Genomic DNA, 23915 nt, shown 5'->3' on the forward strand with positions numbered 1-23915 from the left:
CGCCCGTGCTCCGGGTGGCGGGCGCGGAGCCGCCGACGCCCACCCGCGGCCCCGGGGAGCGCCCAGATGCCCAGAATCCCGCACCTGCCTGGGTCCTGGGGCCCGCGTGCCGAGGCGGGGGAGCGCGCTCGCCCGGCCGGGCAGCGGGAAAGGATCTCCGCGCGCCGCGCCCTCCGCGGTGCCCGCAGCTGCACCTGCCACGGCAGTCTCCAGGCCCGCTCGCGGGAGGCGGGCGCCGAGGGGGGCGGTGCTCCGCGCCCCGGGCCTCTCCCTCCCGCGGCGGCACTCACCTGACGAACCCACAGCGGCCGCTACCCGCGCTAAGGGGCGCTCGCAGAGCCGCACAGAGCGCGCCCCGACGCAGCAAGAGGCGGAGAAGGACGGTCTGCAGACGCCGCTCCACTCCGCCGCGGCGGGTGCACTGCGCTGGGAGCCGCCGAGGGAGCGGGAAACTGCGCCTGCGCTGTGAGCTGAGCCGGGAGCCAAGAGAGGCCCGGCCCCGCCCCGCCGTGGGAAGGCGGGGTCAGCGGCGGGACAGGGGCGGGGCCGGCGTAGGGCCCGAGGGGCCGCCGCGCTTCCGCGCCCCCTGGCGCCAGGCGCGGCTCTTCGCTGGTGGCTAGGCGCGGGCTTCAGGTGCAGCTGCGAGCGGTTTCCCTGGGAACGAGTGCGAGCCGACGTTGAGTCGTGCTTCCGTGGGCTCGAGAGGCGATCTCCGGTTAACTTTGAGTGTGCTGGGCTCGCCAGGAGTCGGAAAATGAACCTTCGATGTGAGTTGAGGACTGCTAGAACCAACCTGAGACTTAGCGTGTGTATATACCTTACCACGTGTGTGTGCGTGGGAGGGGGGGGATTGGAGGGGAGTGGGAAGACGGGGGGTCGGATAGAGCCCGATCTCCGAAGGATGGGGAACCCATTATTCCAGCAGCTGCTAGGGCATTCGAGAATATCATTTCCGTACCTGCCTTTTCTCATCTTCTGTGTAAGTTCTTATCAAACTTCCATCCCATTTTAGGTTCTCCAGGTAAAGAAGAGTGAAAATACAGAACAAAACTCCCAAATTTTGATCAAAAAGAGGTAGTCGCCATATGGGTCTCTATGTGATACACATATCGTTTATGTGATACACATATAAAACGGAACTGTCATTTTGTGTATTGATCACATCTCTTAGAGGTGAGGAAGAAAGTAACAATGAAAAAAAAAAGTGGTTACAGGGGGTAAAGTACCAAGAGCAATCTATCATTTCCTTGTCTGGCAAAAAAGCTACTACCTGTGGGCCACACATATGTATGGCTATAGGAATCAGAATTCCTGGATTTCAATTCGCCACCCGCTAGCTGTGTGACCTTGGGCAAACTGATCTCTAATAGCCCCAATTTTCTTATCAGTAGATGGGGATAGTAACAGCACCTACCTCACTGAGTCGGTGGGAGATTAATATTAAACACTTAGCATACTGCACAACAGAGTTCCTAATGAATATTAGCTTTTATTAATAACATCATTACTATGATCATCTACCTATAATCCAAGCAGAAACCTAGAAAGTCATTATTTATACCATATTTAGACCATCTTTTATACTATATCTTCAATTTATCAAGTTGTATCCATTCTAATCCCCAAATAATTCTTAAGTCTATCCCATCCATATTCACGCCACTAAATATGACCTTCCTTATTAATAGACTCTTAATTGTTCTTTCTTATACAACGCTGTTCATGTCATGTCATCAGACATTTATTGTGCTCTATCTGTGTGCCTACTGCTTGATATAGGGACAGAGAAACCATTATACACAATTTCTACCACAAAGACTCAAACATAGTGAGGGGGACAAATATAACAATAACAACTAAATCTAATTGATAAATTCAACATACCACTACTTGGTTCCTCAGTCCGGCCACACTCTGGCATACATCCTGTCTTTGCATATGCTGCTCCTTTTTCTTATTATGTCCTGACCCTCTTCCTCTTCCTTACTCAGGTAATTCCTGTTTATCCTTCATATTTAGCCCAAGCATCAGTTCCATTGTCACCTCTTCCCTGTTGCTTGCCACCCAGCCCTGTCCACCCCAGTATAGGCGAGATGCCCCTAACTGTGCTCCCATACCACCTTATCTCTCTCTAGCACTTACCACATAGAATGGTAATTGTAGTTTTGTCTGTTTTCCTAATTACTATGAGCTTCTTGAGAATAGGCACAAGACCTGATGTGTAGGATGGCTGGCTCAATAAATGCAGAATGAGTGAGCAACATACATGGAGATGTACTCTCTTGATATATAAATGTTTACGGGACAGGCCCAATGATATATTCTACATAGAACCTAAGACATCATGCATGTATAGGAGATAGTAAGCAATAACCATATGCCTAAGCCCTACGTTGGTTTATTTACAAATCACCTACCATTAATGAGGCTCTATGTAATGTGCTTGAGGTGTTTTCTTTCACAAACTTAACCTAATAACATAGTCTGAGAATGCAAAGAGCGATATGGGTAGTTACCTATAATAATACTTAAGTGTCCTTGCAGCACAAAAACCAAAGTACATTACAAACTATTAGATACTCAGAATCTCAGCCTGCAAATTATATGAACTGTTGTGAGCCTCCTAAGTTAGATTGCCCAACCCTATATTAAAGGGATTGATACTTTACCACTTAAAAAATATGGTGATAGATTTTGTAGTGTGCTCAGGTTTGCCTTCTTTCTTTTTTATTAAAAAATAAATTACAGCATACAACTAATGTCAAATACAACATATAAAATATATATTTTTTAAAAACTTAATACTTTCCCATCCATACCTGGGGCCAGAAAACAAGGGAGATGAGTGCAAATATCTAAGGTTGAACAAATTATTGAACAAATCATTCTAAGTTGGTTACCCTTAATTATAACTTTCATTGCTTATTTGCCTCTGTTTTGTTTCCAACGTTCAGAAAATGTTGTATATTTACATGGCACTTACCAGTTTTAAACATAAATTATCTCATGAGTTCTTTACAAAAAAAAATAATTTGATATAGCTACAAAGGTAGTTATTCTTCATCTTTACAGATGGGGGCTCGGACCACCAGCGTTAAGGCTCTGCTCTTCGAAATACAGGGGAATATGTTACAAACAAAGTTAAAATGCTTTTAAAATCATACTGGACTTCATGTCCAGCATTATGGCAGACTAAATACTGGTTGATTCTCCCACCAAAAATAACTCATAGTACTAGATAAAATATATAAAACATCAAACATATCAATAAGCTGACAAGGACATAAGACACCCTCAAGGGCAAAAACTGGATAAAAGCAGAAACTCAGACAATGTTAAATAATAACACTGAAAAAAAAGAAAAGAAAAGGCGGGAAAAAGTACCAAGAACAATCTATCATTTCTACATCTAGCAAAATAGTTTCTTGTAGGCCAGTGTTCATTGCTCACATTCCTATAACAATGTGTCTTTGCAACTCCTGTAGCAAAGCAGAGCTGTCTCTGAAGTGTCTTTCATTAGATCAGCCATGGACCACTCTGCATTCCAGGCCCTTTTTCTCAAGTCGGATAAACAACTGTAAAGATCTGAGGATTGGGAGAAATGGTTGACAGAGGAGCTTAGACTATAAAAAGTATGGTTTCCTTCAAAAGAGTCACTTAAACAAGCTATGCATATATAAGGAAATGTTCTGAGAATAAGCTTTAGATTCGGTTTATTTCACAGACACACCAGTCGCCATCCATTAAACGCATATCTATCTATTCACTGCTTCTCTATACCAGGTACATAAATAATCTGCAGTAGGAGGGAGGAGAAAGAGAGATGAGACTTAACGAGAGGACTTCCAGGCTTCCCCACAGTGTTTCAGTCCCAGGTACCAGTCTATTCCTGAGGCTTCCTTCAACCTTGCCAATTTCATACAAGATTCTATGAGAAATCCTTGTATCCTTAAAATAATTTCCCCCACTTTGCTTAGATTTTGAATGGAAAATAATATATTTTTGTGGAGAGATTGGTTTCTCTAGTGGTTTAAAAAAATAACAGTAGCTCAAACAAAATAAAATTTATTTCTCTCGTGTAAATGTAGGATGCCCTACAGGGTTGATATGGTGACTCTCTGATCAACATGGACACAGGCTCCTTCTATCATGTGTCTTCACCAATCTGAACATGCAGCTTTTATCTATGGTCCATGATGGCTGCTCAAGCTCCAGCCATCACATCCTTATACCAGACAACAGAAAGGAAATAGGCAGAAAAGAACACACCCTTCTACTTAAGAACACTTGCAGAAGTTACATACATCACTATACTTACACCTTATTGGTCAGAACGTCACTGTAAGTGATGTTGAAACATGTAGTCTCTATTAAGTGGCCATGTGCTCAGCTAAAAATCAGTGGTTCTATTACTAAAGAAGAAGGGAAGAACAAATACTGGAGACAACGAGCAGTATCTGGGTCATCATCCGAAATCAGATTTAGGATCAGGGAAACGGTGATGGGGTAGAACATACGAATAGAACAAAGACACTGTAAATAAAACGTGCAATGTGGTCAGTGATGGTGAGCAATGCAGATTAGATGGCACGTGAAGCCAATGCAGGTAGATAAATAAGCCTTGAAAGATACGTGGGAGCCAGATTGTAGAAGATCATAAATGCCAGATTGACAAAAGTGGAAACTAGTAGTCAGAAGAGAGTTCTTGAAAGATTTTGAGCTGGAGAGTGAAATGATCAAAATTATGCTTTGTGAAGAGTAATGTGGCAGTGCCTGGAATGTACTTGAGTGGGGAATGACTAGAGGTAAAGAAATTAGATAAGAAGCTTACTATGAGATGGTGAATGTCTGTACTGCAACAAAAGCAGGAAAGGAGAAACATTTCAAAGCATGAATTTATCTACTGCAACAAGTGATTAGGTATCCTCCTCTGCCCCCCACCCCACCTCCTCACCTTCCACTTCTTTTTCTCTTTCTTTTATTTTCAGCATTATTATACCTTTTATGGGATCAGCATAATAATTTTATTTAGTGAAGCATACTTTGACCATGTTCAGTTCATACGATTCAAGTGGACTGAATTCCCCACACTTCAAGGGTGAACATGTCACCTAGGCAAACCCAATTTGAGAATCCTCCTCGTGTCTGTAATTAGTTCATAGTGAGCAAATGACTCAAGCAGGGCCAATGTTCTCAGCCACGTTCTACATTGTCAGCCAATGAAGAACGTGGCTGAGAACGGAACTAATAGGGAGAAGACAGATCTGATTGATAAGAAAACCAAGTATGAGTACTGATGACATTATTTGACTTCCCAGATCAGGTTGTGACAAGTTGAAAAACCTGAGCTTTTTAGTTACATAAGCTGGTACTTTTCTCTTTGCTTAAGTCAGTTTGTGTTGGGTTTTCTGCCACTTGCTGCTGACCATAAAAAAATAAAGGTGTAGAAGGCATTAATGATAATTCTAAACTTTAAAAACAGTATCATCTACCTTTGTCATATATAGTATTAATAGACTTGGCTCTGATAAATTTTATCTCTTCCAAAAAATCAAGTCTGCTTTCAAATTGAAGATATTTGGTATAATTGGGAATGATCATAATTATGCTATGAAAACTCTGAAAGTAATTACAGAATCATAAAATATTGGAGCTAAAGGACACCTTTATGTCATCTCACCTCACCACCTATTTTCACAAATGAGGAAATTGAGACCTGGAAAGATATGAAGTGATTTATCCAAAGTTTCAGAGCTAATATTTGCTGGTCTTGCTTGAACCCAGATCTTTGGAATACTAGTCTATGTATTTCCATTGTATCATTCTGACACTTTAAAACAAGACATCTAAAAAATGTTTTCAAGCACATTTGAAATATATACTTCCTGTGAAGTAACTATTTCGAAAGGACAATGTTTAGGTAATTTCTGAAAGGAGGAGGAGTAGAGGATGCTGTATTTACTTCACTATTTTAATTCTGAAAGTTACTTCAGTGTATATTTTAAAAATCACTGTTTTATGTATACATTATGTCATTCAACTAGATTATAGTTTGGAAACTGCATTCTTTTAATTTCCTTATATTCTTTACTGTTGTTTCTTAAACTTTAGTATCATAATAATTGCTTTCTGTGTTTGTTAAAAATTCTAGTAATTAGACACAATTATCTCAGTTGATTCACCAACTGTACCTTGCAGGTGGCTACTGGGTTTTATTTACTGATTTACTAGGGCATGGGTATTTGCCTGAGAACTCTTGGTATATGTAATAGAATAGGTACTGTTTTTACACATAAGACTGGATGAGATAACATGTAGCAATAGAGAAGGTACTGAGGCAGGGATGTTTTCCTTGGAGAAGAGAGAAACATTTTTTTCCTAACTAGGAAATATCCTGTAATCTGTTCAACCGAGTGGCTTTTAGCACATTAATGATACACAATAAATATTGATAAATGGCAACATCAAAATAGGGCAAAGTTTAATAGACAAAAAGTCTGACTCCCCAAAGTGACTCAAGAAATACAAGTTATCTATATGTTCATCTGACTAAGAGGCAAGTACTTCCCTAGGGTCAATTTAACTATAGCGTGTATTGTGTGTTAATTTATAAATGTGTTAGGTATAGCACAGTATAATTTCTCCCCCTTTTCTACCTCCATCATTCACTGTGGCAGTTTTTCCTTCTTTCCTGGTAGATGACTTTTGATCTAGAGATTACATTTCCCAGACTCCCTTATAGCCAGGCTTGGGTGTGTGACCAAGTTCTCTTGAAATAATGAGTCCTGCTTTATTTTCCTTCAGAACACGCATCATTACTTAACATTATATTTTATATCTACTCGTGTATTAACTGTCTCCTCCCTTAGAATGCAAGAACCATAAAGGCAGGGATATCGTCTTATTTTCTGTCATATTCCCAGCATTTAAATCAGCATTTATCATGTAAGAAACACTCATTAAATAAGGGAATTAGTGTATAAAGGAATAATTCCAAAGACATACAGATTATTAGATATTACAGAATATGTGAGTCCTGGTATTTCTATAATGAAGATGAGTAGTAGACATCATCAGGGATAGTTTACCCCGCTTTGGGTTACCAGTTGAGTTTGAATGACCACCCTCTCTGTGCATACTTAGCATTTATATTTTCAACTAGGGGGAACAAACTGGGTTGATTTCAGTCAACAGAATAAAGACTTCCTGTTGTGGAGAGCTTCATACCACTTCAGAAAAATGACCTTCCTCATACGCAAACTAACCACTCGGGTTGCTTTTGGCTCAGATGTCTATCCATGTTCAATTATTAGTGATCAGCACAGTAGTATATAGGTTTCGCTTAATATACACTGTCATGAGTCACAGCAATATTGTTCAGAAAGATCATTGATCCTCACAGGAATGTGGTGAATATTGGTGGCATTCCCATGCTTTCAAAATGAACCAGCAGCATCAGAATCACCTGAAATAATTGTGTCTAATTGGTAGAATTTTTAACAAACACAGAAAACAATTATTATGACACTGAAGTTTAAGAAACAACAGTAAAGAATATAAGGAAATTAAAAGAATGCCGGCTTTCTAAATTATAATCTAGTTGGAATAACATAATGTATACATAAAAGTGATTTTTAAAATATACTCTGAAGAAACTCTAGAATTAAAATAGTGAAGTAAAAATAGCATCCTCTACTCCCCCTCCTCTCAGAAATTACCAAGTAGCAAGGATAACAACAAACAAAAATGCAAAATCCATTTTCGCTAAAAAAAGGAGATACCTGAAACCCTAAAGTACAGTGTATTCTGAAGTACAATGAAGAGCAGGAAGACTCATAAAAGCTATCAGATGGCTACAGATCCCAGAAAATATCAACAAAGTACATTTTACACAATTAAGTGACTTACCTTGGAGGCAAAAACCCAACAAGTCTTCATTTGAAACAAAGGAATCAAGTACCTGGTTGGCAGCAGTGCCTCCCGTCAAACTTTTTATTTTGTAATAAAAAGAGAAGGCACATTTGAAAGAGGAATGTTTAAGACATGCCATGTAGCCTTGATTCTACAGATATACAAGTCATATAGTAAAAGAAATTAAATGAGCATTATAAACTAAAAGCATAAAAAAAATGATGGGTGGACTAAAATAAAACATAACTTGCATTTTGATAAGTGTAAAAAGATTAAACTTAGCAATTAATTGAAAATTTTTCTCAAATGGACTATCAAATCAAACCCCAACTTTATGCTATATACATAAGATAATGAAAACAAAGTGATTTAGAGTGAAAATGAAAGGATAGACAAAGGCATCTTAAGCAAATGAAAATTTTCTCTCTCAAGAAAATCGTAACTCAAGAAAAAAATTAAATAAAAACACTTTCTAACTATAAAGTATAAAATGCAAAATTGAGATCTCACACTTATGAATATCCATACACCAAAAAATAAAGCATTTAAATTCATTTAGAAAAAACAATAAGAAATTCAATGAGAAATCATGACTAATTAATTCACCTCTCACACAGAGCAGATCTTAAGGTCAAAAATAATAAAATAAGAATAAGGAAGACCTAAATAACATGTTTCTATATTTATATATTTTTAAGTATATATAAATACATATGAGAAAAAGGATAAGAATATTTCTTCATATAGCCATAGACTATTCACAGAAATTTACTATGCATCAAAATAGGCTTCAAACAGGCCTAGAGATTCGATGTCTCATAGGCAGGGGAAATGTTCCTTTATTCTCAGCTGGCTTTTAGTACAGCCGGCTTCTCTTTTATTTACTTTACATGTTGAACTTGAAGATGTAAAAAAAAAAGTTTGAAAATCACTGTGACACACACTTAAACAATAATGTAAAAATATTTATTTTATTTTAAATTTAAGATGCAAACCCATGTGCCAAATGTATGGAATGGAATGCTACAAAGCAGCAGCATTCAGAAGGTGACCTCAACATAGGGAGGAGGAAAGAGAACTAAAATGTTAAATCAAGCTACATTCAGAGACTGCAATGTGCTGATCAGCCCTACGGTCAGACCACGAGGAAAGATTTCCGCTGAGATTACTAACAAACCATTTACCCATACTGTGAAGGAAAAACAGGAAAAGAAAATCTTTAAATCGGGTCCTACACAGAATAAACACAATCATTCATTCCCTATGGCTAAACCCGTGGGGAACCTGTGGATCAAAAGCTGGGCGTTGCCAGCAGGGCTTTCATGCTACACAGTCTTACCTTTTCACTCTACATACTCTTATCCTTTCACATTGTATGCCCGTACCATCAAAGAAAAATGGGTAAACAAAGTCTTTAAATTGTAACTCACAGAAACTAACAATAATATATAAACCGAGTTCCCTGACCACACAGAGTCCCTCTCAGTATCTTTTTCTATATCCCTCTCACTGTATCTCTCTGTCTCTCTCTGTCTCTCCTCTGTCCCTCTGAGTCTCTCTCAGGCCCTCACTCTCTGCCTCTGAGAGGAAACCGTGCTCTGTCTGTGGAGCATTACCCCTTCTCCAATAAACTTTCCTTTTTTGACTCTGACTCTGGCATGCACTTGAATTCTTTCTTGTGCTCAAAGAATCCTTTCACTCTCCGTGCGAGGCTTGCGAGGCCAAAGCGCCCCACCACTCAGGGAATGTGCCCTGCCCTGCGTCAACCTAACTGACTCTGATTAGCTAGAACACATGAACTTTTCAAGGGCAATTCTGCCAGTAAGGAATTTTAGAAATTTAGTATAAACATGGATGTTTACTATAGGTGGGGGGGGGGGTATTGCAATAAAAGGCAGGGAATGCTCCAATACTAATTCAAGACAAAAGAGAAGTCTGATGCTCCTTGCATCAGGCCAGATTGTGATCTGAGCTGTGTAAGTTTCTTTTCCTGGTGTGAGAATGGAAGCTGTTGTGGTTGTCAACATTTTTCATGCCTGTGCCCTTAACCATCACTAGATTGGACAAAGACAAAGCAGTGTGTGCAGTTTGGGTTTATTTGAATACAGTCAGAAGGCTAAGTTATAAGAACTTGTTAAAGAGGTGTTTTGAGGTCAAGGACTTTGGAGATAAAAGGGTTCTCAGAGGCCCAACTTACTCAACATGCAGGGGCCCAAGAGATTGTGCTTTCTTGCTGGTCTGATGAAATATCTGAATACTGAGCTTGAAACCTCTGGGGAAAGGAAGAGCTTTGTTTCAGGAAGTGAAGAGCTCAGGCTCAAACCAGGCATATGAATTGAGCTCATAGCAATTTCTCTGATCTTAATGGAATTACAGATTTTAAGGAGTTGCTGTACTATTTTGGTAGAAGTAAAGTCTGAATTTCAGAAGACATATTTTAATGAATATGAAACGAACTTTGTTTCTGCAGCTGCTTTTGGTGTGCAAACTTCAAGATGTGTTTGAATTACTGAGTATCTTTCCTGTCTGTGCAGTCTGGTTGGTTGCAAGAGGAATTTAATTTCACAGACCTGAAATAAAACTATGCTATCAAAAAAGATACACTTTAATTAGAATTTGAAAAGTGGCACATGAATCGCAAAATTGTCCTAAATTTCTATCTACGTGGCTCTTTTTCATGAAACTACTGAAATCCAGGCTGATAGCAACTATTGGTAATAAAAATTTGGAATAGAAATTCAGCTATATACTGCTTGGATACAGTCCAGATGTCTCAAGAATTATTTAGTTGCATACTGTATTGTCATTGGCATAATCAAAATTAATCAACAAATTTTCACTTTAGATAAATATCTTTCAGTACCAGAAATATTCTGACATCATCCCCACATGAAATAAATCTTGCCAGACAGGCAGACACTTTTGGCTGCAAGGAATGGGCATCTGTCCCCAATTTGATGCCAGCAATGCCAGCTCAAGGCACTGATGATTCAGATAATTGTAGAATCTGACCTTGAGGCAAAGAACTGGAAGTAGGATGCTTTAGCGTAGTATGTTTAAGGAGTAAATGAATAATACAAACTTATAATTAGTCTACCTCTTGAGGTATTGAAATTTCTAGTATATTGTGATTATGAGGCTTCTAGCAAGGCCTAGCCAAGAGATATGAGCCATCTCTAGTTTCGGTAGGCTGTATGTACATTTTTATTAATAGTCAACTAAATAATTTTAAAGAACTTTTTAAATATTATCCTTAAAAAAATCCTTAGTTTTGAATACCATTAGGAGAGAATTCAGCCACACATATTTGAGTTTCTCATTATTCATAAAATGTGGGCATCACTATTCTAAATAATTAGGACTCCTGGTGTGAACATGACTAGCTATATTAGTATTTTCTCTATCTCTGAAAGTCATTTAAGAGCCACAAGGATAAAAATGCAACCTATATCCCCCCAAATCCACAAACCTTTTTTTCTTTTGCAAATTAAGACACAAGTATACTACTCAGATCCTAAAACATGTATAAAGGTGGCCAAAAGCAGCTGAGATAACAGAAATTGAGCGGGAGGAAGTAGAGAGAAGTACAAAGACACCTCAATAGCAAGGAGGCCCAGCTAGACACTGCTGAGCCAAAGTGTAAATCCTGAAGGCAAGGAGCACATTCTGAGTTATAGAGACTTTACCTTTTGTTTGCAAGTCGGGGTGCGGAAGCCAGGGCAAGCCATGCCGGCAAAGAAAGACCCTGTAGCCAGTTTGATAAAGAAAGACAGTGCAAGAGATTCATATAGATTAGCCATATTTTCAGGAAGCAATATGTTTATGTGGCTGCAGAAAAGAGAGCCTGTGCTTTGTGAAAAACCAGCTCCTTCCTACCCTTACTCCCAACTGTGCTGGAAACTCTTGCAAATAGCTGGCCAGAAAAACACACTTCATTCAATAATGAGATATAAGACAGAAAGTAGCACAGCACCAATATAAAGAACCTATAACAGAAATTTTGGAAAAACAGGAGCAAAACTTAACATATGAAGAACATTTTACCAGTAAAATGTTTCTATGACAGATACATTTTTTGAAATATATCTTTCCCTGAGTGGGGAGTGGAGGGGAATGAGGCAATTACCTGTATAAAAAGAAAGCCATAAAGCAGAAATGCGGTAATTCATGGAAGATATAGTGAAACAGAAGGTTGTGAAATAAGAGAAGAATTCAGAAGAGAAGCAGTAGAAAAAAAACCATCACAGAAATGAAGACAAAATTAGAAAGTGAGAAAGAAACTTAAAAGATAGTAATATAGAGAAAAGAAATGAGAAAAACAAACAAAATAAAATGAAAAATCTAGTCAAAAAGATTAGAAACAAAATAATTGACACAGAAAACAGGTGAAAGACAAAACAAATATTAAAAAAAATAATTGAAGAAAATGTGCTCAGTTAAAAGAAAACTTTTTTTTAAATATGTATTATATACCAGATACATTTTACTTGATATAGCTACTGAGAATAAAGAGAAGGAAATAATCCCTTTGGGAGCTTGCAGATAATCAAGTCACTTATAAAGGAGAAGTAAAGCTGCCCTTAGATTTCTACACAGCAACATGCAATACAAGAAGACATTGGAGTAACATATACAAGATCCTCAAATATAAAAATAGACAAAAAGACTTTTGATACTAAAAAGTATAAAGACAACAAAGAGTTTTTAATATGCAAAGCTCCAGATAACATTATTCCCATTAGCCTTTTTAAAGAAAACGGCTAAAAGATGAACTTTAGACCAAAAAAAAAAAAAAAAAAGATCATTGGCAAAACTACAGCCAAAGGGCTGCTTGTGAACATTATGTTCAATAGAATCCTTCCATCGAAGCCTCTGGAATTCATCCATCATCATATTTCCTATATCTTCAACTTCTCTTAACACCTCATTCACCTCCTGGCTCTAGAAGCCTGGCTCTCCTGCGAGGGTACTGCTTGCCCCGCAACCATCTTACATAGCGGCCGTTTTTCTCCCACAGTCCTCATGTACCTGGGCCTAGCTTTGGGATTGGCTACTTCCGTGCTCTCGCTGTCACCTTCGGACTTTCCTCACTCCTCCCCTGAAATTCTCCAGCTTTAAATCTCATATTATCAGATTAGATAATACAATAATATGCATTTTTGCCGTCATCTACTGATTCTTGGGTCATGCTCCCTTATTTTTTTTTTTTTGCCTGTCATGTTAATTTTTATTATTTTTTATATTTTTTATTTTTCAATTGCAGTTGACATACAATATTATATTAGTTTCTGGTGTATGACATAGTGATTAGACATTTACCTACCTTACAAAGTGATCACCCTCATAAGTCTAATAGCAATCCAACACTATAATAGTTATTACAATATTATTGACTGTGTTTCCTTTGCTGTACTTCACATCCCTGTGACTGTTTGTATTTCTTAATCCCTTCACCTTTTTCACCCATCTCCCAACCCCCTTCCTATCTGGCGACCATCAGTTTGTCCTTTGTATCTATGAGTTTGTTTCTGTTTTGTTTGTTTATTTTGTTTTTTAGATTTCATATATAAGTGAAATCATATGGTATTTGTCTTTATCTGTCTTACTTCACTTAGCATACTAAATACCCTCTAGATCCATCCATCCATGTCATTGCAAATGGTAAGATTTCTTTTTTTTATGGCTGATATTCTATCGTGTATATTTACCACATCCTTTTTTTTTTTTAGTTGAGGAAATGATTTAAATTTTTTCTCCCGTCTACCTCTCCCCTCATCCTCTCCGCTTCCCCTTACTCTCTGGTAACCACTAGTCAATCGTCCATGTCTCTGTTTGTCCTGTTCATTTGTTGCTGTTAGGTTTATATCCCACATATAAATGATATCATGTGATTTTCAACTTTTTCTGTCTGGCTTATTTCACTTAGTATGATTATTTCAAGGTCTATCCATGTTGTCACAAATGGCAGTATTTCATCTCTTCTTATGACTGAGTAATATTCCGTTGTATATATGTACCACAGCTTCTTTAGCCAATCATCTATCGTAGGACACTTCTGTTGCTTCCATGTCCTGGCCACTGTGAATAATGCTGCTGTGAACATTGGTGTGTGAATATATTTTCGGATATGGGTTTTCAAGTCTTTAGGATAAATACCTAGTAGAGGAATTGCTGGATCATATGGTAGATCAATTCTTAGCTTTTTGAGGAAACTCCATACTGTTTTCCATAATGCCTGTACCGGTTTACAGTCCCACCAGCAGTGTGTAAGGGTTCCTTGTTCTTCGCATTCTCTCCAACATTTGTTATTACTTGTCCTGTTGATTATAGCCATTCTAACAGCCGTGAGATGGTATCTCATTGTGGTTTTGATTTGCATTTCCCTAATAGCTAGCGGTGTCAAACATCTTTTCAAATATTTGTTGGCCATTTGTATGTGCTCTAGGGAAAACTGTCTGTCCAGGTCCTCTGCCCATTTTTGATCGGATCGTTTGTTTTTTTGTTGTTAGTTCTTTGTATATTTTGGATATTAAGCCCTTACCAGAGGCGTTGCTTGCAAATATATCTTTCCATTTGGATGGATGTCTCTTTACCTTGTTGACAATGTCTTTTGCTGAGCAGAAGCTTTTTAGTTTGATATAGTCCCATTCATTTATTTTTGCTTTTACTTCACTTGCTTTTGAGGTCAAATTCATAAAATCCTCTTTAAGTCCAAGGTTCCCGAGTTTTGTTCCTATATTTCTTACATGCATTTTATTGTTTCAGGTCTTATATTCAGGTCCTTAATCCATTTTGAGTTAATTTTGATGTGTGGTGATAGACAACATTCTAGTTTCATTCTTTTGCAGATAGCTTTCCAGTTTTCCCAGCACCACTTATTAAAGAGGCTTTCCTTTCTCTATTGTATGTTTTTGGCTTTTTTATCAAAAATTATTTGCCCATATAACTAAGGGTTTTCTTATGGACTCTCAATTCTGTTCCACTGGTTCATGTGTCTGTTTTTCTTCCAATACCATACCGTTTTGATTACTGTCACTTTGCAGTATAATTTGAAGTTGGGCAGAGTGATGCCTCCAGCCTCATTCTTTTTTCTCATACTTTGGCAATTCGGATATGCACCGCATCTTTATCCATTTGTCTATCAATGAACACTTACGTTACTTCCATATCTTGGCTGCAGTGTTTATCAATGTTTTTCAATGATATTAGCTCCAGTCTAATAATCTCTCTCTTTAGCCTTAATTTTTGGTGATTTCAATAAATCTTTTAGGTGATCCTTCCAACACCATAGTGTCAGAGTTTTTTGAACTCTTCCACTCACCTGATATTCTCCACCATACCTCAGTCACCTGCCCCATAATCATGCTCTCTAGACTTTGGCATTATCAATAACGTCATGATTTTAATTTCGTCATTGTATTTTCTGATGCCTCACTTCCCATCTTTCCAATTTATTCACTTTAGTAGTCCAACTCCAACAATCCTTTGATCCCAAATTGAGGGGGAAAATGACATATATACAAAGTTATTCACTGCAGCATTGTTCTCACCAGAACAATGTTGGAGACAAACCAAATGTGCATCTTTAAAGGCCTGGTTAACAATTTATTTAAGAAAGGGAGCAGTTACTTGAACCCTGTTTCCTGGTTCAAGTAACTGCTCCCTTGGCTGCCAGACAGGAGCTGTTACCTTCAGACATGGGATGCAGCCTGTGAGGACTCAGCAAGGAAGAAATGGAAATAAGTATGCCGGCTCTCTCTTTTCACTCTCTCCTGTTTTCTGCCAGTGACTTGGAAATTGAACAATTATTAAATTGCCTTTTTAAGGCCACTTTGAGAAGATACAGGTACCAGTCACAGATAATAGACAGAGTACAAGTTTCATCTAAGAATCGGTGTCAAACCCTGCCTAAGGAGATGGCCTCCTACCTGGGAGTCTCCAGATCCTCAAGGATGCTCAAAGGTAGTTTAGGGCTTAGTGAACTGTTTTCAACATTTCAGAAAATGTATCACATAGAAATTGTACAGTTATCCTTGATAAGACTGTACAAGCAAATAAACATGTCATGATTCTAGCTTTGAACTTGTATAGTACGAACCTGTGCTGATCCGCAGCATGAAAAGTGCTTTCATACAACTTTGATTAGTAAAGAAACGAGCAGCATTTTAAAGACACAAAGTCACAAGTGCAGATTGCAAAAATAGGGAAGTTCTAAGACTCTTGATTTTAGAATCCTGGGTTTAGAGTCACTGAATCTGAAAGGAATAGTGTATAATTTGTGAAATTGTTTTACCCCTAAAAATCACAAAATATATTCTATCATTAGAATAATGATTACTAAAATACAGATGTTGTCATTTGTTCACATGGGATTATTGACTCCAGAATTAATATGATAATCGATAAAGTGATATAAGATATTTGCATTAAAAATATTAAATAGTATCATGTCAAATAAAAATATATCGTTCTGATTCTAAATTCGGGGGTCAGATTCAATTTTTTTTTTTTAAATTCTAGAAGCATTCTTTCGTTCAGTCAACATTGCTAGTCAAGCACCTTTAAGGGCTAAGTTACATTAATAATTTCTTCTATCTTGTTTGGTCTGATCAATATTTTACATACTTTCATGCAGAATTTGATTTTTATTTTACAGCAGATCTATGTTATTAAGCTTCTTTGAAAAAGAAATAAAAATAGCACTAGAATAACAAATATTTTTTATTCTATCACAAAGTCTACTGTCCGAAGGGGCTGGTTAGTTGACTCTTAAAATGATGGGCTTATAAAAGTCAGGAGAGTTTCAATTTCAGAAACACCATAATTAACCATTTTAGCGTAAGTGGGGAAGGGTATCGAAGTGATATTCAGAGGCTCTGCAGTCTACTAGAGACTGAGGGGTACAGCTGCTTAGAAGAGAGGAAAAGCAGATGGAGTCCAGTTTGCTTCTTATAAGGGGTCATGACCTTTAAAACTGTCAAGATGTCCAGGCATTAACAAGACAAAAATATGAAGTAAAAGAGTTTTCCCCTAAAACATGCCTGAAACTGAGGTGATTTTTGATGTGAAAGATATGTAAAATTTCCCATGTGGAGATGTTTTTCTCATCACTGAGCACTTCGAGCACCTCTCAGGGAACGCACAGTATCCTCCTTTAGTTCTCACCCCTAGGCCATCGTGTGACCAAGTAAATCTGCCTCCCTGATAGGGCTTGGGAAACTCAGGCAGGGCAAAGTCAGAACGCAGAGAATTTCATGTCTTTTTTTTTATTCAAGACATTTATTCAGGACAAGGTTATTCAAATGGAAAGGGCTTTGGGCATATGCAAAAATAGAAAGTAATCTCCTCTCAGGGTTGGGAGCCTCCTGAGAGAGTGGCATGCCTTATCCATGCTGTAGAGCCCCATTCAAAAAGCCAGCAGATCCCAGTCAGGGGCAGAAACTCACAGCTGCCAGACCCTGGACAAAGTGCAGTGGGAAATAATTAATGCAGCCACAAAGAAGAAATCAGTAAAGCTCCAGATGAGTGTGGTGACTGATTTTAAATAAGATCTTTCTTTTCGAATTACTTTTAGCACATCAAATTTGTCTTCCGGAAAGCCTTGTACATGTTGCTTAAGGATAATTTCTGTAATGTGGAAAACTGGGGAGCACCTACATGTCCGTCAGTAAGGAAATGGCAAAATAAATTATGGCATATCCATTCTCTGGAATCTTAGGCATCCGTTTAAAAGAATGAATTTGATTTAAAAATACTGACAGGGAAAACTGGCTGCTTTTTGTTTTTGTTTTTGACAAAAGTATCAAAACAATGTATATTACTGTTTTTTAAAACTTTTTATTTTGCAAAGCAAGTATATTGGATGCAGTCTTTGTGCACCTTCTCAGACCGTGACCACTGCCTTTGCCGAGCTCTCTGAGATGGCTGGAGTTCAAGTTGGAACTCTGTGCCTGCATCGCCCTCCCCCTCCCCCCCCCAGGAGCCCTGTTAGCATTTAATTGTCACTCTAGATTTGGATGAAATGCCACACTGCAGAACATGGAAACTAGCTTCCTGAATGGCTGCTAAGGACTGAAAATTTGGGGACTACCTCACTATCGGGTGAAACTTGGCCAATGGGAAATGAGAGGCAGGAAGAATCTGAACCAAAAGATTCCCTTTCCTTCCTTCTTGCAGTAGACTACTGAGTGCGGTTCCTTCTTGCAGCCTGTTCCGGAAAGTGCTGCATGCCAGATGGACACACCTGACAAGCACCTGCTATGTCTTTGTCACGCCTGTTGTGAAATGGTGGTCAGTGCAGTAACACGTCTCATCATATTGCTTTGCATCTTTTTACCTTGCTTGCATTGTGTCCTCACCATCAATCACCATATTTGGCTTGCATTTCTCAGACAAAGTGTCCACACTTTAATCCTTGCCCCTGGTTCTCCTATCTAGAGAATTCAGGCTAAGATCACAAGCAAGCAAGGTATTGAGGATATATATGCATTTTTGATGAATGAATGAATGAATGAATGAACGAACACAGGCATTCACCTAAGCCTTTGTTTGTAAATACATAGAAATGTCAGAAAGTTATACATCAGACCTTAAACGATGGTCTGCCTTTGCTGCTTACATTTTTTAATGAGCATGTGTTATTTTTTATATTAAACTAAACCATAATTTAATAAGCCTAGCATATGTTTCCCAACTTTATTCTTTTGCAGGCTTTAGTATATTAATAAACCATTGTATTTCTCAGACAAAATTATAATATTCTTAATTTTTTTAATCTGGGTGTGACAGTTGATCACTCCCCGTACTCACACACACACAGCCACCACCACCCTGACACTTTAATCCTTCCTTGCTGGCAGACCCCAGTTATGTTTGCATTCATCTTTCCGGTTGTTTCCCCTGTCATCTTGGGGTATGAGAAACAAGCTAAATACAGTGCACAGAAGCAGCCCAGAGCCATGATACCATCAAGGCAGTGTATTATGCAACCATGGAAACCCCTGCCCCCAAAATTCTTGATTCATGAGTAATAAATGTACTCACTATTTAAGACATTTTCAATTAGGTATTCCACTCATTGCTTTCAAAAGTGTCCTGGGCTGACTATTTATATGAATGTGTGCATCTAATTTTATACATAAAATGATATTTATATATACATATATATAAAACACATATATTCTGGTGTCATGTATCTCACTGAAGACTAAGAGGTAATCTTTGTCTTATTTATCTTCATATTCTAAGCTCCTAACATGACACCTGCTCATAGTATGTGCTCAACAAACATTTCTAGAATTGAATTGATTAGATCCATTCATCTCAACCTGCAATTTATATAGTACACATCGGGTGGGAGGTTAAGTAATAGTGGAGAAGAGAGGGTACACAAAATAAAATCCAAATCACTTCTTATCCAAAAAGCATATCTGTGGCCACGCTGCCCTGAACAAGCCCAACCCTGGCTGATCTCGGAAGCTAAGCAGGATGGGGCCTAGTTAGCACTTGGATGGGAGACCACCAAGGAAGACCTGGTGCTACAGGCGTAAAAAAAAAAAAAAGTGTAAGGCTATCAGTAAAATTAAATATCAAAAATAATCACCAAACTGCATTATTTAAATTATTATCATATTGTGCTGGATATACATTTCGGTGAGAATTGAAAGATCAGACTCCTGTTTTCATACTTTTTCCAGACATAATCAATTAAACACAATTTTAAAAAGAATTCTGTTCTTGGTAGGACAATCCTAGTATTTGAAAAGAGCATGTATCAGAGATTACAACAGAACCCGACGAGCTGCCAGTAAAGAATGAAGGCTGGTGGTGGAGGTAGCGGACACGACACCAAGTGTGAGAGCCACCATTCTGTGACCTAGATCAAGGCTCTCACCCTAAACCTGCTCTGACAGCCTTCCCTCTGAGCTCCAGAACTGCAGTAACAAAACTTAGCCAACTGCAAATTATAGGCATAGGTGGGGAAAGCAGTTGACACAGGCAAATGACATTTATTTATGCAATTTTTATATCCTGGTACTATGTGCCACGATTTGTTCTAAGTGCTTGGGATCAGCAGTGAAGCAAAGGAACAAAAATCGCCACCCATGTGAATTTTATGTTCTAGAATTGGGGGAAGTGGGTTGGGAGGGGCAGTAACCAAAAATTTTAAAAATTTATTTTAGCTCTCTGTTTCTTAGCAAGGCTAGCTCTGAAGAAACTTGTCGGAGCAACAAACTTCTGTTGTTTTCTTGCCTCATCACTCTCTTTCTAGCCCTTTTGGGTCCTGTTTGCAACATGTTTAGAAGCTTCCCCATTCTCAACCTCCCAAGCTACTTACTCCGGGCTGTCTCATCAACTGAATCTCAAGCTCTTAGGATGGAGCCCACTAGTCTGTTTACTTGTTGTTGTTGCTGTTTTCTAAAAAGCTCTCCAGATAGTCCAGATAATCAGCCAGACACCTCCGGGCCTCTCTCTCTTCCTTGTTACCACCCATCAAAATTTACCCAGTTTGTGTCTTTTCCCCCAGGACATGCTCACTGCTAATGTGTTACCTTATTTTAATAACATCAGAATACTAATACTCTCTGATATTTGCAAAATGCTGTTTTATTAGCTGTTTCAGATGTATTAACAGAGCATTTTCACATACAGTAACCATTTTGTTCACACTACTACCTCAAAACATAAGCAAATTAGATTTTTTTTTTTTTTTTAACTCCTAAAGAGATTGTACCTCAGAGAAGTTGAGACCTTTGACCAGGGTTGTTCAGCTGGGAAGAGCAGAGTCAGCCTGCAGATCTTCCCAACTTCTTAACTGTGATGTTTTCCCTGTCCTTTTGTGCCGTTCTCCCCAGATAAGAATTTGAATTACTATGATAACATTTCATTATAACTCTAATTGTGGAAATGCCAGGCACCACCAGAGTGGGATGACAAAGAATCTTGTGCCAGGTGCGTCTTCAGTATCTTAAATCAGCTAGATTTTCTGTTCTACCCTCAGGTAGAGCCAATGTTGTCAGCATCACTATCAAGTAATAGATAAACCACTAATTAGACTAAGTAATACAGCCCATGGGCCAGTGTTTATTTACAGCTGGGCTGCTTTCAGTCCCTTCCAGTGCTGCTGCTGGCTCCCTCTCCTGCATGCTGGAAGTAAGGAGCCAACAGCTCCTCACCCCAACACACAGCCCCTCTCAAGGCAGCATCCAGATGGTACCGACCGCTCTTTCCTCCTTTCTCTGTATATCGGATGTTGCTAAGGTGACCACATCACTTATTATCCAAACCAGAGCAATTTTTAGAAAAAAAAAAGAGGGTGCTGTTAATAATTATGCCAGGACAACAGGTGTTAAACCAGGACTACCCCGGGTAAACCAGGACCCTATTTATCACCACCAAGTAAGAAATGAAAACTTCTTAAAAAACAACTGACTGATTTCAAGTTTGTTTTTTTTTCTTGGGCTGCTTCTGATAAAGGAACCAGGATGTACCAATAACTCCTTATGTCACACAAAACAGAACTGTTCCTGAGAAGTTGCAAGCCAGGGAGTGCATAGAAAAGTTTGCTCATTAAGGAAACTGAATTCTTTGGGAATGTTAAGAAAATCCTTTCACAATGTACCGTCCGATCTAATATAAGGTTGTAAAATTTAAATTCTCTATAACAGCTTCTTTCTAATTAATACTCTACACTGGCCACGGTTACACGTAATAGAATATTTCATTCTCACAGAAATCCTATGGGGCAGTTTAATGTGGACCACACCAGATAGAACTCTGCCTAATTACACGTCATACTGAACAGATAATGCTGCCAACTCTAGCAACAAAATCCTTACTCCTATGATATTCGCCTTGTGTTTTAATACTATAGAATAACACACACTTATTGTGGAAAAAAATCGAAAAATATAGAAAAGTTAAAAGCAAGAAAACAAGTTACCTGTAACCATCACCTCACAAGTAACTATTATTAGCTTTCTGGTACATTTATTTCCAACTATTTGGATTTTTTTTACGTAGTTGTGATTATACTATATATAAAATATATCTTGCTTTTCATTTAAATTATATTACATGTATTTCCCCATGTTATAAATTATATATGAGCATAATTTTAAATCACTGCACAATCATCGATTAGATGGAAAACATCTCGTTTATTTAACCATTACCAAGTAGGGCATTTAGGTTATTTTCAATTTCTTATTCTAAATAATGCCACAATAAATACTTTACACTAAAAGCCTTTTCTGTGTTTCATGTTATTTCTTGAAGATAGACACTATCTTAATATATATGAACATATTTAAGATTCTTGTAACATTTTACAAAATGTCTTCCAACAAGTTTTTATCCAGTTTATATATTATGTATATATGTTTTTGTATATATATATATATATATACACAATGAATCTGACCCTCACCAGCACAGAATATTTTCATATGCGAAACAGGATATGCTTTTTGTTTTACATTTCTTTGATTTCCAAGAGGCTTAGTATTTCCTATATACATGCTAACTAATTATATTTTCTATTACCTGAATTGTCTGTTCATATCATTTGTACACCAGAAGTTTTACTAAAATCACAAATTAGAAATATGTATAGTGCACCTTTAAAAGTTCTTTACGTTCAGATCTGATTAAAATAAAAAGATCCACTAAGAATTACTACATAAATTATAGAGTGAAAACAATATACAAATTTCTATATAGAAAATTTAAAACATAAGTATATAAGCAACAAACAGTGATATTCCGTGAGATTCTGATGTTAATTGTCATCCTAATCGAGACTTGGCAAAACTCTGAGCCAGGGAGGCAGCTACGGCAATGCTCTCAGTCTTGATGAGCATGTGTCATATTCTTGCATTCATATGCATTGTCTTGATCTCCTGATTGTCTTTCTTAGTGTTTAAATGTTTAATCATTTTATGCCTTCCGTTGTGAAAGCTGAAGCAGATATTACTGCCATCTTTACAGATAAGAAAACAGGTTCAGAGAGATATGTAACTTGCTCAAGATCACGTAGCTGGTAAATAAACAAACCTTTTCTGATTCAAAAGTTCATGTTCTTACCATTAACATACTTTTACCTGAAGTCAGGTGTTTAAAAGCATTCAGGAAAAGATAGGAGTAAGGGACTTGAAAATTTTACTGAAATAGCAGCCATTAAATATTAGCGATGCTTTACCCAGACTACACTGAGCATCAGTAATATGAAAACGTTCATGTCATGTGCTCTACATTAGACTTTTCAGCTTTCATAGAAATTCCCACCAATCCACAGCCTGTTTTTTTTTTTTTTTTTTTTTTTTTTTAGCCACTGTTTTACCTTAAAGGCAATTTAGCACAGTGGGTAAGAGAGCAGGCTCTGGAATCCGTCTGCCTGAGCTTTCATTCCTGCTTTGCCATTTGCCACCTTGTAACCTAGGAACACTACTTAAATGTTCAGTGCCCTCAACTTCCTTATTTGTAAAAAAAAAAAGGCGGAGTATGATAGTAATAGTACTTTAATTGTACTTACCACATAGCGTAAGGAGGAGTAAATGAGGTAATACATATAAAGTACTTAAAGTGGTGCCTGGCACATGGAAAATATTCAAGTAATGTCAGTTGTTGCTGGCATTATATGTATTAATTTATTCGACCTTGTGACACTATGACAACCCTCTATGATCCCCCTTTTATGATGAAAAAACAGAGAAGCTATACTAATTATGAAAACATAACATGAAGTACCATTGAGACCTTAAAAAAAAAATTCCTGGCTATAGGTGTGAACCAGATTTGAAAAGCATAATACAATGTGTTTTCATATCAGCGAAATATAAAAAGTTAAGGGAAATAAATTATGTTTTGCATTGAAAACAAAATGAGTCATGTTAGATATAATATAAAGCTTTTTTGTCAACATTGAATATGCAAAAAATATTGCAGAGATTTTTAAATGGTTTTCTTTGTATCATGAAATCTTAGGAAAAGACTGTCAATAACCT

The 23915-nt window shown here is 37.8% G+C and overlaps 2 protein-coding genes across 5 annotated transcripts in view; one reads left to right on the forward strand and one right to left on the reverse strand.

The window, feature by feature from the left end:
* The window catches only part of LOC107514511 (RAB3A interacting protein), a 43293-nt gene extending 42827 nt beyond the window's left edge, over positions 1-466 (reverse strand). The window contains exon 1 of one of the 3 annotated variants that reach the window (XM_016152312.2): positions 291-466. The gene's annotated coding sequence lies outside the window, so the exon portion shown is untranslated. Of the gene's footprint in view, positions 1-84; positions 203-290 lie in introns of those variants that run through there. The other 2 variants (XM_016152308.2, XM_016152309.2) reach the window with 2 other exon arrangements.
* A 102-nt stretch (positions 467-568) lies between these two features.
* Positions 569-23915, forward strand: part of BEST3 (bestrophin 3) — a 76777-nt gene continuing 53430 nt past the window's right edge. For both annotated transcript variants that reach the window (XM_036236177.1, XM_036236178.1), the window contains exon 1: positions 569-767. The gene's annotated coding sequence lies outside the window, so the exon portion shown is untranslated. The remainder of the gene's footprint in view (positions 768-23915) is intronic.

Source organism: Rousettus aegyptiacus, unplaced genomic scaffold (genome assembly GCF_014176215.1).
Source record: "Rousettus aegyptiacus isolate mRouAeg1 unplaced genomic scaffold, mRouAeg1.p scaffold_m13_p_2, whole genome shotgun sequence".
In the NCBI taxonomy this organism is placed as follows: Eukaryota; Metazoa; Chordata; class Mammalia; order Chiroptera; family Pteropodidae; genus Rousettus; species Rousettus aegyptiacus.